The following is a 14,805-nucleotide window of genomic DNA, read 5'->3' as shown; positions in this document are numbered from 1 at the left end:
ACAGATATAATACTTCTAAGAAATTTAGGACAATTAAGTTGAAAAGAACTATTATTTCAAATTAAGTCACAATTCTAAAATATTTTTCACCAAAAATGAAGTTGCTTGCATTTCATAAGAGTATAACTTTTTAAATAGATGGTTACTAATTTCAAAGGTCAGCTGACTTTCAATCAGAATGATTTTATAGTCAACAATCATGTTATAGAACTATATGAAAAACAAACAAAACCCTTTCTGAAGTCTATTTTAGACCCAGGATGCTAGAAGTTAAGTGGGACTAGTTCTAAAAGTAATGAAAACAGCTTGAACTGTACAGGTTTTTTTTAAAGGATGAAATAGTCAATATTCTAAATTTCATATACAAATGAACTTAAAGAATGAAACCATAAATAAAGAATGAATGTTTTGCTGCCTTTACAGAGCAGTATATGGATAGGGTTGAGGTTTATTCCAAGAAATGTTAAAATTTACTTCTCAGTGGTGTGACTAGAAGGCACAATAATAATGAAAACAGAAACAAACCTAAAGAAGGGGAGATAGCAGGCAGCAATAAGGAAAATAAACGGATTGTAGATAAATAATAGTGTCAGATTCAGAGAGAGAAAGCGATATTAGCTAGTGACTAAGTAATCAAAAAGTACCACAACACAAATGTTTATAAGTAGTGTTTTACAGATAAAATGAAGAGATTGAGTAAATCCTGAGGAGGTGAGATAGATGGTTTTGCCACCAGATGGGTTTATATTAGATGGCTATTATTTAGTGGTAGTGAACAGAATTGCCTGGCAGTTCCATCCCCTAAGATAGAGTAGCAAGGCCCATTTCACATCTCCAGAACAGCTGGAAGATCATCAAATGCTCATTCCAATCAAATTAGCTGCTACTGGAATTGGGATAAATTCTTGTACAGGAAGCAAAAGGAAGATAGTAGAAGAAATGAAAGCAATGCCTTGGTATATACAAGCTTCATGATGGTATCAGAATGAATTCTTCCATATTATATATACATTGCACCTTCTTCTCCAGTTCCTGATAAGTGGCCATGTATTCATTTGGGCTTTACTCTGCTAAATGTACCTGGTGGAGTTTATAATGACCAATCTGGAATACTATTTATTTATGTTAGTTTTCTAGTAAATCTCCAGCGTATTTTCAAGTAAGTAATATTAAGCACTATTCAAGGATAAAGTCAGTTAAACTTTGAGTTAGTTAGAAAATGATTTACATGTTGATGAAGTAATTAATACATAAAAATATTAATAGATTCCTATTAATATATTCTCACATTTTAAAAGAAATTATCTGTTAAAATATGCAAGTAACAATTGAGAACCTATGATATTGAGAACTGACCTTTAAACCAAACATAACGGAACATAAATAATAATATTTAAAAAAAAAATAATGAGGGGCTCCTTGGTGGCTTAGTTGGTGAAGTGTCAGGCTCTTGATTTTCACTTAGGTCATGATCTAATGGTTGTGGGTTCCAGCCCTGCACTGGGCTCTGTGCTGGCAGCGTGGAGTCTACTTGAGATACTCTCTCTCTCCCTCTCTCTCTCCTCCTCTCCTGCTCACGCTCTCTCTCTCTCTCCCTCAAAATAAATAAAAATAAACTTAAAATTTTTTTAAAAAAATTTAAAAATTACTGAGCTTGGCTAGACCACAAAATGTCATAGAGGGTAAGATGTGAAAAGGATGCACAAATGGTTTTCACTTCTGTTTGTTCCTGAACCAACAAAGGAATTGTGCAAAGGCTAGTTGAGCATAACCAGGAGCATTGAAGCAGAACTGAAAAAATGGAAACCATAAGCAACTGTATTTTTGCTTTCACAGCCCCTTCACAATTTTCCTAGTCAATGACAAATAAACATTTCAGGATTCTTCATAATTATGGTGGTACTTTTAGGTAATCAAAAGTCCTACAGTCAGGGGTGCCTGGGTGAATCAGTGGGTTGAGCCTCCGACTTTGGCTCAAGTCATGATCTCACGGTTTGTGAGTTCCATCCAGTCCCACATGGAGATCCGTTCTGTCAGCTCAGAGACTGCTTCAGATCCTCTGTTCTCCTTCCTTTCTGCCCCTCCCCAGCTTGTGCTCTCTCAAAAATAAATATAAAAGAAAACAAACTTTAAAAAGGTCCTACAATTACATTAATTAACAGATTCAATTTGTCTGGTCTTCAAACAGCTGCAACTTACTTTCACCATTTCTCCTGCGGGTTTTCCAGGCAAATGTTTAGCCTTTGTCCACTGTGTTCTCTAATCTCAGGGGATATAGGCTCACATTTCTGGGTAGTCTCGCTGAAGCCCATCTCTCTTGACTTAGGGAAAGGCCAGCATCCCCTTTTTGAGTCTGGTATTGTGTATTATGCAACTTTCTCTAAGCTCTCTCAAAAAAATCCTTCCTAAAATCCCTAAGAGTCTTACCTTTTTTTAGTCAGTAGAAGTAATGAGTTCAAGACTCATAATTTTAGGATTTCCTTTTTGAAAGATCTGCAGATTAGATGGTCGAACACATCACCTGTACCTTAGTACTTCTATAAACCTTTCCAATTACCATTACATATCAGTAAATTCATGCAGCTGCCTTATTTCCTCCTTAATCTCTTTGAACCTTCATTTGCTTCCACCTGCTCCAAACAAAGCAGGCCACAAGCCAATGATGAGCAAGCAGATAAAGAAAGGGAAAGAAAGGAGAGAGAGAGAGAATGAGAGAAGGAGGGCGAAGAAGGAAGGAAGGAAGGAAGGGAGGAAGGAAGGAAAGGAGGAAGGCAGGTAGGCAGGCAGGCAAGAAAGCAAGTAAGCATGAGGGAAAGAGATCACATTTCTTCTTTATGTATGAGTAACCTATCTATAACAGGCCTGAGGAATATGGCAAGGAATTAGTGTGAACTTGACATGAAATATGAAGCTATACCTATTATATAGAACCCGACAAACTAATTATAGGGTGGAGACTCTATTTTGTGACTAAAATGACCATACACTTTTTAAATTTTATAAATGTCATAAATAAAATTCTCCTGTCTTTGAAAAAGGCATATTATAAGCAAAAAATAGTAATAGTTGCCTGAAAGAAAATCATTACTCTTTGGAAACGGTTTAATATTCTTAGTAAAATGTACTTATTTTATAATTCTACTTTTTTATTCTTAGTATATATTCTACCTTTTAATGTATCTTTATTTTAGGAGGAAAAAACAAAAAGTACAGGCAAGGTAAAATGATGAATAAAATAATAAAATAATAGAATACCATGTAATCTTAGCATCCAATTTCCACTTAATATTTGATGAGGTACCACTTTCTGAGTCATGTGCAGGGAAATTAATGCTTCAAAGAAGGTGACATAGTACTCTCTTGCCTTAGTATCCTCCAAATTTGCATTAGGATTTTACTTTTATGTAGAATATAAAGTCTCTGTTTACTCATATGTTTACTCTATAGTTATCTATTACCAACATTTAATTTTTTGAATCAATCCTTATTTTTCAGTGTTTCAATGGAATGTATTTTTAGTTTGTTACCTACATAATAAAAGGCATCCTTGCTATCCTTTAACTGAATTTTAATAAACCAGATGGAGTTACTAAAAAACACCATTCATTTGTGTAAGTGCATTTATGAACATAACAATGAAGGTGTTCTTGCTTTTCAGTCATAAATTATATAAATTATGTTCTGTTCTTTCTCAACTGTTCTGAGGCTTATTTTTTTTTTCCCTCTCAGGTGTCTTTCTAAATAGGGTTCGAGTGGCATTGTATATTCCTTTATGATAGAGTGGCTATTGTACTGTCTTAAATACATATTATTATATTATTAATATAAAATTATTTAATTTAATAATTTAATTTCTAAGTATAAATTATTAAATTCTTTGATTAATTTTTATATTAATAAAACAATAAATTAAATATAATATATAATGACCTTTTTTCCTCAATAGATTGTAGCACCACCGTTTTTGAAGCCACACCTATTAACCTATTAAATATATAATAGTTTTTAAGAGACTATTTGTTAACTGAATTAATGAGGGTTTAACCATAGGAAATATAAATACTCTTTTTTTAACTGATAATATAGGTTTGTGTTGGTTTTATTTGGAATTTGTAATTAAAATTCTTCTTTACCCTCATGAATGGATTACATAAGAAAATAAATATGAACTATGTTATTAATTAAGCTTTCTTGAAAGTGATTTTTAGAAGTTAGCAATTTCATCACTAATTAAGAAAAGTAAAACTGCCCTTATGTATATCCTTACTAAAGGAAAGAGATGATCTAGTTTTAATTTACTGGCCCCTCTCAGTTTTCTGTATGGAGGTATATGGTTAAGTGTATTCACCTCAACCTCAAAGGAAAAAAATGTCAGGTCTAAAACAAAGACTTAAGTTGCAGAAAGAGGAATGTGCAACCTGCTGGTGTTATTGTAAGACAAAGGAAAGGGCAAATGGACAACAGGATTTTTGCCTGAAGAAGAATATTTAAATTAACTTGTGCATAAATTGTGCCAAGATAGCAATGAATGAACAAAAGAGATAAAAATAACATTGTAACCCAGAAGGCAGAAATTTAATGTCTCAAATCCACTTGATTATATATACTTTGCATAATAATTAAAATGAATTCATTGAAGATTGACAGTGGTAAGCTTCTAATATATCACTATAAAACTTTAACCATTAATTTCAAAGCAATTCTCGTAATAGTTTGAATTAATTTTAATCATATTTTAATTCACCTTACTGAGACAGTGTTTCCTTTGGTAGGTTGAATTATTATTTTGACCTGGATTCTGGAGCATGGAGACAATATGAAAATATTAAAAGAGTAGATGGTTCTCTGTCATGAAGGAAATGCTTATTCAATATTTTGAATATTGCTAATTTTGAATATGACTACAAATAGCACATGTAGCTTCCTCAAAATGAACTATGTTTCTGGGGTTGGTGAATTATTTCTGATCTTGTAACAGTGATACTGATTTGGTAATAATTACATAGTGGTGCATGCATTAAAAGTGAGAAAACAAATATAGATTGTAGGACAAGAAATAATAACCTATTGATGCCTAATAATAATTTAAAAAGTTCTTAGTTAACATTAATCGTATTTCAAAGACCATACATGTTTGCAGATTTTTTCAAAGTACTAAGAATTGTCACTCTACTATATCATATATTACATAAAACATGGAATGTGAAGGTGGTTAAAAGGTCCTAATACATATCGCCAATCAGAAAATTATTTTTCCCTTTTGCTTGAAAATAATCCTTAGTTTAGAAACTTATAAGGAAACTATACCCTCATACTTTTTTGTATATCCCTAAAACATACTTTTAGTGACCCTATTATCTGCACATCAGCTTATTTAATAAATTATTTTATGTGCTGTTGATGGTCAATCTATTTTATTCTAATGGCCTCCATTGCTGCCTCATTAAAATATAGCATTACAGATCCATTATATTCCAATGGCCAGTCATTGATTTCCTTCTTTTATTAAAACCACTCAGCCTCAACAGGAAACCTAATCACGATGAATCATCTCATCCTCTACAAAATGGGATGGAATATTCCTAAATTTATTTTTGCACATTGAGAACACTCTGTACCTCTTAATGGACCTAAAGTCAAATGTTTTTCCCCTTTGTAAAAATACGTATTTCTTGGTATGAACATACTTTTCCATAATAATGATTCTCATCTGTCCCTTGTAAAATTGATACTATTCCAATGGCCACTGAAAACAGAGATTATAGCTTTTACTATTGTATGTAGAATACATTCTAATTCCTGTTCTTGCAGAATATTTACTTCATGGTTTATATATTTAAAACCAATATTTTGTTTTTCTAACTCAGATTAATCTTCTACTAAATATGTTTTATACACACACACACATATAGAGAAAGGATGTATGCATATTTATGTGTGTGTAAGTATAAATATATGTATATAGATGTGCATATATATACACACACACACACACACACATACATATACTCTACAGAGTACCTTCTTAAACATACAAAGTTTATTGATTCACGACTACCCCTAACAATCTAAAATTCTAGTTTATGAATGATCAGCTGTGAGTTTTTTTTATCTAATTTTGGAAACTAACTATAGCTAGAGTTACTTCATATAATCTTTACCATTCCTTTAAAATTTTGATCTATCACATAAGAAGGTAAAAATATATTTGTTTAAGAGAAATAGATATCTAGATCATATAATCTTAAATGTACAGTGAGTTTTACCTGATATTTATTACTATAACTTCAGGTTGTGCATAACCAAATATATATTAAACTGTAAAACTATCAAACAATAACAGTAATAAAATTCTGAATATTAGTGGGTAGATTTTTTCCTCTTTCTCCTTTAGCTATTATAGCATAATCCTAATTTTATTTTCAAATTCTTATTCAAATTCTTTTTCAAATAACTCTGAATCTTATCATAGTTGGGCTGGTACAAGTCTCTGCACCTCAGGCCATCTTGGGACCAGATGTCTCTACAGAGCTTTTTAATATTTGTTCAATTTCTCTGTTTAATATCTTATTTTTAATCTGACACCACTTTCAATGCACATGTTTTCTCCCACACTACCAAATAATGAAATCAATTCTGACACTATCTACCTGGAGACAGTATCTGATCCCAGATGTTAACGGTTCAGTCTTACAAGACTAGGTGTGTCAGAGATATGTTCTTGTAGTGCCTGGGTGACTCAGTCAGTTTAGCATCTGACTCTTGATTTCGGTTCAGGTAATGATATTACAATTCTTGAGTTTAAGCCCTGCATCTGGCTCTGTGCTGACAGTGTGGAGCCTGCTTTGGATTCTTTCTCACTCCCTCTCTCTCTGCCCCTCCTCCACTCATGTTCTCTCTCTCTCTCTTTCTCTCTGTCTCAAAATAAATAAATAAACTTAAAAGATATGCTCCTTAGTGGAGTAGATTTATTAAATTGGTTTGGGAAAATAAAGACTGTGGACATACCACATCATTTGACAATGCACTGCAACAGAAATACATTTCAGAAAAAACAAATAAACAAACAAACCTCAGACTGAGTAGCCCCTGAGTTTCCTTGTTAGTGTTCTTAGACGTCTTTTGAGACAGCCTCCAAATCGTTCCACTGCCTTCAGTCCTTCACAGATTGTATCCCCATGTCCATGTTCCATACGGCAGCCATAAATTCAGTTATGTTACTCTCCTGCTTAAAATGTTTGCTTGTTTTTCAGCTGTTTGTGGACAATGCCAGATTCTCCTCTAATTCTCCCCAACTCCCATATGTTTATCTTCTGCTCTAGTGATGCCAAACTAATTTTGAATTCCACAGTGGTAGCTGGCTCACAGATATCTCAGCTGCTGTTCCTTTCCTGTCTAACTTCCCCACCTCTCTAACAAGTGACTCCTGTATTTGCCATATAACTTACTTGTACTGGAATATTTAGAGCTTGCTTCTGCTTTTCCATTGCACCTGCTCTTCAAATCTATGTCTGCCTCAAAGATTGACCTCTCCAGGCTGAGTTAAAAAAATTTTCCCCTTGCCTTTTAGCCCTGAACCAACCCTAGTTGTTTAGCTTCTTTGTCCAATTAGACCATTTTTTTCCTGCTTTTAAATTTTCTTTTTCTTAATTCTTTTTTTTTTTTTTTACATTTATTTATTTTTGAGAGGTACAGTAAGACAGAACATGAGTGGGGAGGGGCAGAGAAAGAGACACAGAATCCGAAGCAGGCTCCAGGCTCTGAACAAGCGTTCAGTACAAAGCCTGATGTGGGGCTCAAATCCACAAACTGCGAGATGGTGACCTGAGCTGAAGTTGGACACTTAACTGACTGAGCCACCCAGGCACCCCTCTTTTTCTTAATTCTAATGATGTAAATTTCTCCATAGATATTAACTTAAATAATAAATAAATGAACTTTTTTTAAACTTTTTAAATGTTTTTTAAAATTTATTTCTGAGAGAGAGAGAGAGAGAGAGAAGGAGAGAGAGAGAGAGACAGCGTGAGCAGGGGAGGGACAGAAAGAGAGGGAGACACAGAATCTGAAGACAGGCTCCAGGCTCTGAGCTGGCTGTCAGCACAGAGCCTGACGCGGGGCTCGAACCCACAAACAGTGAGATCATGACCTGAGCTGAAGTCTGACGTTTAACCGACTGAGCCACCCAGGCGCCCTGATAAATGAAGTCTTAAAGTTGAATAATATATTAGCCTGCCAATGATAATAAAAGGGTTTTTAAATAGTTTAGCTCTGATCTTTTCTCTCCCAATTTAAATAATATTACATCATAGAGATATTGATAGTACCATGTATACATGGAAAATTAGAATATGATAAACATGGCAATGAAAAAGTTATGGGTTACTGAGAAAAATTTACCACATGAAATAAAAACAAAACTGATAAGAAAGAAAACAGTAGCAATTGGCATCTGAGAGCTAGGTCTCCATGTTGCTAAGAGCTGGTCTTTCACTCAGAGCTTAGTGTTGATGTTATATTGAAAATAAACAATTAAGTGCCAGTGTCAGAAAAGGCCATTCTGTGACTATAATGAGTTAAGACAAAGGAAGATCATGTCATAACCATGTATGAATGTCACCAGCTAGACCCGAAGCCCGATCTTTGCTGATCACCTACCTGTAACCAGTGACCTTTGTCTCTCATTTTTCATTATGCTCTTCTTTGTAGCTTATCTCTTAACTCGGGCAAAAGACCTGAATCTTGTGATGGAAAACATAACTACCCCTCAAGCAATAACAATTGCCCAAAGAATTCTGGCCAGCCAGACCACCCAGGTCAGTTTGAACTTAACTTCTGACTCATGCCTGCGCAGATGGACCACAGTGACCAAGAGTTACTTTTAACTCATTATAATAATAAAATCTCCACCCAAGGAGGATTACAAGCCTCATTTACATATCATACAATATATGTATTGTCAAATTTCCTTAGGGCACATGTGCCATCTTATGTCTCCCTCTACAGATAATGTCAAGGCTCTCCTATCTAAATATTCTTCCTAGCCCTAAATAAAAGGAACCTATTCACACTTGCTCAAAGACTCATGGCCTTAGAGGTTATTCCCCATGATCAAATAAAGTTTTCTTCCTGCGACAACTTACCTGGTGTAGTTTCTGTCTGTGACTCACTAAGGAGCAAACTCATTTTGTTTGGTTCCATGAACACAGGCAGCAATGTGGACATTTTTAAAAACCATAAAAATTATTGACTTTCTTCCCTTCCTAGTTAAAATGAGTGACCTCTGTTTCTTTTGTTTTGCTTTTGAATTATAGTTTCTCCATCACTTCATTCTTTTACCTTGTAGGTAAGATTTGGTATAACACCAAATCATCGTATTATCACAACTTCCTGACAGCACACATTCCAGAGCAAAGACTTGATCCTTCTCCAAAATGATCTAAAATGTGCCCAAATATTACAGTAAGTCCTTTCTAACTCTGGCGCATAATGACTGCCATCTCCTCCCACGTGGCCACACGGGCCCACAGCCGTTGGGTGAGGGTGATACCTAGCCTGGCCTCTGCACCTTCCTCCTGGTGGTCAGCCTGTCCCGGGTCTTCCTCTTAGCACATTTCCCCCACCAGATACTGGCTGGCCTAATAACTGGTGTTATGCCAGACTGGCTGATGGCCCCCCAGGTACCCATGGAGCGGGAGCCAAGCTTCTATTAACTGACCTCACTGGCCCTCTTGCTGGGTGCCAGCCTCATCTACTGGACCTTCTTTACCCTGGGCCTGGATCTTTCTTGGTCCATCAGTCTGGCCTCCAAGTGGTGTGAGCAGCCTGAGTGGGAGCACTTGGATAGCCGGCCCTTTGCCTCCCTGAGCCGTGAATCAGGGGCTGCCCTGGGTCTGGACATTGCCCTGCACTCTCCCTGCTATGTCCAGGTACGGTGAGCATACCTGGGGCACAGCCAGAAGGTAGTCTGTCTTGTGCTGGCCTTGGGGCTGCTGGGCCCCCTGGACTGGGCTATCCGCCTCAGATCTGCCTTTTCTACATCTTCAATTTCCTCAAGTACACCCTCTGGCCATGCCTCGTCCTGGCCCTTGTGCCCTGGGTGGTGCACACCTTCAGTGCCCAGGAACTACCACCTGTCCGCTCCTCCTGACTTCAGGTGCCTCCTGTTGCCACTTGCCCCCCCATGCCTCACTCCAAAGCCAACACTCTGTGACCTCCCCACTCCAGAAGGCAACCCCATCACCTTCCATCTCCCAACAGGCCCCAGCCATCCTCAGTCTCCCATTTCTCCACCATCTGGTCTTTGCCCCCTGAAATGTTGGTCCCTGAGCCCCTGGGGAGCTAAGACAACATCAAAACCACTGGGCTCCTGGGACACTGTGAGGGGCTCAGAGAGGCCCCAATGAAAGCCCTTGAACACTTCGGGGGGAAAAAAAAAGACAGCTCCATAGTGAGCTGTCTCACTGATTTCAGCAACCTAACACTACATAAAAAAGGTGAAATCACTTCTGTTACACTGATCTATATTTCTAATATTTTCTTGTTTCTTTCTTAGGATGCCTATCACTCCGTTATTCATCTCTTGTATGTTATCTATTTTTTATCCAGTAATGTTTAACATATTTACCATAGTTATTTTAAATTCCCTTTTCAATAATGTAATTTGTGTCAGGTTTGAGTCTGGTTCTGATTCTTGCTTTGCTTCTTCTGACTGTGTGTTTAATTGCCTTTGTCATGCTTTGCAGTTCTTCATTGTGTTTTAAAAAACAAAATTCAACTGAGTAAATATGAAGAACTAATTGAATTTATTCAATGATTCATGAATTGGGCAGCATCCCATCTAGAAAATAGAAAAGAGCTCTGAAGAGCTGTGCAAATGGAAGATTTTATAGGAAGAAAAGGGTGAGACAAAGAAATTATTATTTCAGGCAAGGTCACCTCCCTTTGGGGAAAGGCTGGGGACTATCAGGCAGATTATCCTACTAATGTTGTCCAGATTGACTGGTTAAAGGTCACATTTTGGACAGAGGCTGAAATTGCAGTTAGGCTGGGTTTTAAGTCTTGATTTGCTGGTATGGGTCTTAGTACAGGTGACTCCAGTTGAGTCGAGTTGTTTCTTTTTGTGACAGTGGAAAGCCCTACATGATGTATTGGGTAAAAGGAACTGAGGTGAATAGGTCTTTCATGTGAAGTTTTATGTAACTCTATGTAGTTATTGGGTTACGTTTGATGTTTGCCATAGGTGTGTAGGTGGTTTTCTTTTTTCTTTTTTACCTTCCTCTATTTTAGGCTAAGTACTCCTCAGAGAGAGTCTGCTTTTTACAACTCTTTCAAATGGAGGATTCTTCATGTGGTGGGTAATATGGGAGCTGGAAGAATTTAACATTCTTTTTGTTTTGTTTTGTTTTGTTTACTTTTGAGATAGAGAGAGAGAGAGAGAGAGAGAGAGCGAGCGAGCAGGCAGGGGAGAGGCAGAGAGAGAGAGGGACAGATGATCCTAAGGAGGTTCTGCACTGACAGCAAAGAGCCTGATGCAGGGCTCTAATTTACAAATCAAGAGATCAGGACTGGAGCTGAAGGTGGTCAATGAACTGACTGAGGCACCCAGGCACCCCAGATATTTAACATTCTTATGATTAAATATCCCTGGACTTTGATCTTTGAGTGTTCCTTAGCTTCCCCTCTCTCCATGCCCTGTAGGTGAGACAAGGCTAGAAGGATTGGAAAGAACAAAATGCCATTCCCTCAGGTGGAATACTCCAGTAGTAAAGATTTTTCCCTAAAGCCTATGCCTTTGTTATGGAGACCTCTGCAGATATATTTAACAAAGGCTTGTCTTCCCCCTAGTGGGGAGCTGTTAGGGGATATTTCTTTGTTCCCTGTGAGAACTGGGTGGGATTCTTGGAGGTAAAACCCAATAACTTGTAAAGGGCCTTGGAAGACTGAAACCCAGGAATTTCTCACTCTGAAGCTGGTTTACATTCAGATTCCAGCAAATCATTAATACTGTCATTTACGTCTTCCTAACAGTTTATGAATCCCCCGGTGAGCAGATCTTGATGTTCTGGATTTCCCTATTTTCTAGATTTTGAGGTGGCTGTTTGTCTTGTCTCCCCACTTCTCCAATGGGTCAAAAAAAGTCATTGCTTTTTAGTTTGGTTAGCTTTCTTTTGTTGTAAGAACAAGAATGACAACTTCAAAGCTTTTTACACATTAGAGCTAAAACTGGAAGTCACATTTGAATACATTATAAGCAGCCAATTCTCTCTGTCAAATCATCCTTTTTTAGAGTCTTTCCTGTCTTCTTCAGTTAATTTTGAATAATCAAAATAGGTAACTGAAATGAACTTTGTGCAAATACCTAAAGAAAAATTTTAAAAAACTTATTCTTTCTTTTATTGAGAAAATGAGCAAAATATTTCAAATTAAGAATAAAAATATTTAGATTTCTTTCTGAATTATAAAGACATACAAGTATAAAAATATTTGCTTTTTTCATAGTTCTAATGAAAATATGCATGTATAAATTTAATGTTAATAAATAATAGCACTTAGTGTATTAACTAATGACCATATGATAAGTAGCATAGAATGTAATAATTTGCAAAGGAATGTTTCTTGTTAGTCTGACTACCACCAGGAGTATTTGAGGTATCTCAGAGAGAACAGAATTAAAGAGAAGAATTTTTTTCAAATAATTAAAACATTTTGAGCCTTTCTATCAAACTTCAAATTAACGTTTAGATAAATTAAATAGAGAGACATTTCTGAATATTTAAAAATCAAAATTAAGACCCAGAAATAGACCATAATCATGACAAATATATATTTTTATTGTTAAAATATGGAGAGAGAGGTAAATTTTAGTAAATTTGGTAAATTTTGCCAAAATCAATTTTAAGTAATTGAAATTCAAATAAAAGCATTTACAGATACCTCAGGATTTGGGCTTTAAAAAGCAATATCTAAGACAATATACAACAAAAATTTCCCTTTTTTTAATGTTTGTTTATTTATTTTGAGAAGGAGAAAGAGCATTAGCAGAGGAGGGGAAGTGAGAGAGAGGGAGAGAGAATCCCAAGCAAGATCCATACTGAATGCCTCATGAACCATGAGATCATGACGTAAGCCAAAATCAAGTGTCAGATGCTTAACCAACTGAGCCACCCAGGTGACCCAACAACAAAAGTTTTCTGTGAATTCAGTAACACATCTAGATTATTTTTGGCTTTTCTTACCCCACAACAACAAATACCTACATTAAAAATAGCATCACATAAACAAGCTTTATTTTTCCCCTTATTCTACAAGCAATGCTTGCAAATTCTCCATAATATACAGTGGGGGACTAGTAGTATAATTGCTAATAATAACAGTTTTATTTTCATTTAAACTTAAATCATTTATTATATTTTCATATGTAATTAAATTATTTAAAATTCACTGTAATTGCTTAATGCTTTTTCTACTCATAAGGCCTTGTATACCTCAATAGCTATTCATAGTTATTTATTCAAAAAATGTTGTTAAGCTTCTACATATGTCAGGCATAGGTGCAGAAAATGCAGCAGTAAATTTAGAGGCAGAAACTCCTGTGCTCACAGCTTACCATTCTAATCAAAGATAACAGAAATTCTATGTTAGAGAATAAACACACACACAAAAAAAGCATAAACTAATCAATAGGATTAGGAAATGTTGAGAAGTATAACTTTCTAGATAGGATGGTCAATAAAGACCTTATTAAGGGCTAATATTTGAATATAGTCTTAAGGAAAGTAGGGACATAAGTCATGCAGCACCGAGGCAGAGGAAAGGAGTTCAAAGTTCCTGAGACAGAAAGTTCTTAGAAGGTCCAGGGATGATTACATTATCACTGTGGCTATAGTGGAGGAAAGAAGCGGAAACAGTAGAATGAAAGATCTGGAAAGGGGAAGAGCAGTGCTATTCAGTATGTGGACTCCAGTCTATTCTGGACCATGAACAATTTGTCACTAGTCACAGGGAAAAAGACACTAGAAATTAAGAGTAAATATTGAGAAACTTTTATAACAACCTGATATAGTACTATAGCAACTTTTTCTATTAAAATTAATATTGAAATATCATGTTCTAATTTGCTTCACTTTTCTAATAACTCATTTTTACTTATTTTATAAAATTATTGGTCCATTATAGAGTGAAAATAAACAAATAAACAAATAAAAATGAACTTCACCACTAATAGTCTGAGAAGTTCTGTCTAATCTAGAGCATTACTGAGTGAGGGAAGAAAATTGGTTTTGTATAGGAAAATGGAATGATTATATATGGATTTTTAACAGAACCATAATGGTTGCTGTGCTAAAAATAAACTAGAGGTAGGGGCAGAAGTGGGGAAGCGAAAAAAAAGAGCCCAAAGAGTATGAAAAGTTGTAAAATTCTAGGTATTTTAAATGTCCAGTCAACAAGATTTGTTGACAGATTAGAAGGGGTGTATGAAGGAAAGCAAAGCACCACGAGTAATCTAGTTTTGGGGCTTAGGAAAAGGTGGAATAGCATTACCATTAATCAAGATGAAAAAGAAGGCAGGATCATTAGGAGAAGAAATATCAGGTGCCTGTTTTTGATATGTTAAGTATGAGAAACCTACTAAACATTCAAGTGGAATCATCTGAATATGGAGTTTGGTTAAGATTCTGGTATTCAGTCAGGAGAGTTTATCTGTGCTTGAGAAATAAATCCGGCAGTCATTAGCATAAAAATAGTAAGTAAAACTATGAGACTGGATGAACTCACTTAAACAGTGAGTGAAGATGGAAAAGATCA

At 35.8% G+C, this 14,805-nt stretch overlaps 1 pseudogene; it reads left to right on the top strand.

Annotated features, from left to right (window-relative positions):
• Positions 1 to 9,474: 9,474 nt before the first annotated feature.
• On the top strand, positions 9,475 to 10,147 carry LOC144221697 (glucose-6-phosphatase 3 pseudogene; annotated as a pseudogene).
• Positions 10,148 to 14,805: the final 4,658 nt, after the last annotated feature.

Source organism: Crocuta crocuta, unplaced genomic scaffold (assembly GCF_008692635.1).
Source record: "Crocuta crocuta isolate KB4526 unplaced genomic scaffold, BGI_CrCroc_1.0 scaffold21, whole genome shotgun sequence".
In the NCBI taxonomy this organism is placed as follows: Eukaryota; Metazoa; Chordata; class Mammalia; order Carnivora; family Hyaenidae; genus Crocuta; species Crocuta crocuta.
This window is presented reverse-complemented; position numbering and strand designations above follow the sequence as displayed.